Source organism: Bison bison, unplaced genomic scaffold (assembly GCF_000754665.1).
Source record: "Bison bison bison isolate TAMUID 2011002044 unplaced genomic scaffold, Bison_UMD1.0 scf7180017854944, whole genome shotgun sequence".
NCBI lineage: Eukaryota > Metazoa > Chordata > Mammalia > Artiodactyla > Bovidae > Bison > Bison bison.
In genome coordinates, this window is record NW_011485517.1 from 3900 (window position 1) to 6899 (window position 3000).

The following is a 3000-nucleotide window of genomic DNA, read 5'->3' on the forward strand; positions in this document are numbered from 1 at the left end:
AGACAGGGGAATACCAGACCACCTGATCTGCCTCTTGAGAAATTTGTATGCAGGTCAGGAAGCAACAGTTAGAACTGGACATGGAACAACAGACTGGTTCCAAATAGGAAAAGAAATACGTCAAGCCTGTATATTGTCACCCTGCTTATTTAACTTCTATACAGAGTACATCATGAGAAACGCTGGGCTGGAAGAAGCACAAGCTGGAATCAAGATTGCCAGGAGAAATATCAGTAACCTCAGATATGCAGATGACACCACCCTTATGGCAGAAAGTGAAGAGGAACTCAAAAGCCTCTTGATGAAAGTGAAAGAGGAGAGTGAAAAAGTTGGCTTAAAGCTCAACATTCAGAAAACGAAGATCATGGCATCTGGTCCCATCACTTCACGGGAAATAGATGGGGAAACAGTGGAAACAGTGTCAGACTTTATTTTTCTGGGCTCCAAAAGCACTGCAGATGGTGACTGCAGCCATGAAATTAAAAGATGCTTACTCCTTGGAAGGAAAGTTATGACCAACCTAGATAGCATATTCAAAAGCAGAGACATTACTTTGCCAACAAAGGTCCGGCTAGTCAAGGCTATGGTTTTCCCAGTGGTCATGTATGGATGTGAGAGTTGGACTGTGAACATAGCTGAGCACCAAAGAATTGATGCTTTTGAACTGTGGTGTTGGAGAAGACTCTTGAGAGTCCCTTGGACTGCAAGGAGATCCAACCAGTCCACTCTAAAGGAGATCAGTCCTGGGTGTTCTTTGGAAGGACTGATGCTGAATGTGAAGAGATGACTCACTGGAAAAGACTCTGATGCTGGGAGGAATTGGGGGCAGGAGGAGAAGGGGACGACAGAGGATGAGATGGCTGGATGGCATCACTGACTGGATGGACGTGAGTCTGAGTGAACTCTGGGAGTTGGTGATGGACAGGGAGGCCTGGCGTGCTGCGATTCATGGGGTCACAAAGAGTCGGACACGACTGAGCGACTGAACTGAACTGAGCTGATTTGGGTCTCTGATATCGGTCTTTTGCAGGCAGTATGTGATAAGATCAGGTTTTATTTTTGTCTACTCTGCCATTTGGTGTCAATTAACTGATATTTAATTCCTATTGAATCTTTAACTGTAAGGTAGGATTTAGATTTGCCATTTGCTGTTTGATGTCCACATGGATTGTGTCTTTTTTGTTCTTCTGTTCCTCTATGCTGCCTCCCTTTGCGTTGTTCAGTCGCTCGGTCATGCCCGACTCTGCGACCCCATGAACTATAGCACACCTGGCCTCCCTGTCCCTCACCATCTCCCGGAGCTTGCTCAAATTCACTTCCACTGAGTCAGTGATGCCATCCAACCATCTCATCCTCTGTCGTCCTGTTCTCCTCCCGCCTTCAATCTTTCCCAACATCAGGGTCTTTTCCAATGAGTCAGTTCTTTGCATCACGTGGCCAAAGTATTGGAGTTTCAGCCTTGTCTGTGATCCAACTCTCACATCTGTACATGACTACTGGAAAAATCATAGCTTTAACTGTATGGACATTTGTCAGCAAAATGCCGTCTCTGGTTTTTAATACACTGTCTGAGTTATGGAAGAGATCATGGGGCAAGTGAAATGAACGACCAGCAACCGTACCAAAGGCCAGTCTTCATCTAAAGAAAGTGGTGTTGTGTATATGATAGGATTGTAAGGGAACCCTATATTATGAGCTTTTCTGGGAAACCAAATGATTCCAACCAGTACTGCTCCCAATTAGATCAACTGAAAGCATTCAACGAAAAGCATCTGGAATCAATCAACAGAGAACGCATAACCTTTCACTAGGATAATGCAAGACAGTGCGTTTCTTTGATGACCAGGCAAAAACTGTCACAGCTTGCCTGGGAAGTTCTGATTCATCCGCTGTGTTCACCAGACGTTGCACCTTGGGATGTCCGTTTGTTTTGGTCTGTACAAAATTCTCTTAATGGAAAAACTTTCCATTCCCTGGAAGACTGTAGAAGGCACCTGGAATAGTTCTTTGCTTAAACTGATAAAAAGGTCTGGAAAGATGGAATTATGAAGCAGCCCGAAAAATGGCAGAAGGTGGTGGGCAAAACGGTGAGCGCGTTGTTCAGTAAAGTCCTTGGTGAAAACGAAAAAACGGGGACTTCCTTGCGGTCTGCACTCTCAATGTAGGGGGCTGGGTTTGATCCCTGGTTGGGGAATTAGATCCCACACGCCTCAACTGAAGATCCTGAGTGCCACAGCTAAGACTGGGTGCAGCCAAATAAATAAATAAAAATAAACTAAAAAAAGAGAAAATGAAAAATGTGTCTTTTATTTTTACTTAAAACCGAAGGAAGTTTTTGGCCAACCCAGTATGTTTTTTAAGTTATTTTCTTAGTGGTTTCCCCGGGGTTTGTTGCTGCTGCTGCCTGCTGTAGTTTGTTTAGTGGTATTTCTGAATTAATTCTGTAAAATTGGTATTCTTTGCCATGTGGTCACTAAGTCTTGCTTCATCGGCTTAATGGTCAGCTCATGACTGAACGGAGAGTTCCCTAAATGCCTGGCGAGCCTCCCGGGCTTTGGTGTGGGACTCCGCGGGTCTCGGGCCAGGCTGTCACCCCTCGGCCAGGCAGTCGGTGCCCCTCAGGCTTTCCCTCTCAGGTCCCGGCTCATCTCTTGTTCATCCCTACGTTCTCCATCACCTCGGGCTACTGCACAGCTCATTAATGGCCTGGACACATTTTCAACAATCAGCTGGGAAAGGGCTTTTCATTCCTGGGTGGGCTCTGGATAGAGTCCATTGCAGACAGCCTTGCAAGTGGGGTCTTCCAGGAGACCACCAGCTGGTCAAACAAACCAGCCCATCCTAAAGGAAGTCAGCCCTGAATGCTCATCGGAAGGACTGATGCTGAAGCTGAAGCTCCAATACTTTGGCCACCTGATGTGAACAGCTGACTCACTGGAAAAGACCCTGATGCTGGGAAAGGTTGAAGGTGGGAGGAGAAGGAGACGACAGAGGACGAGA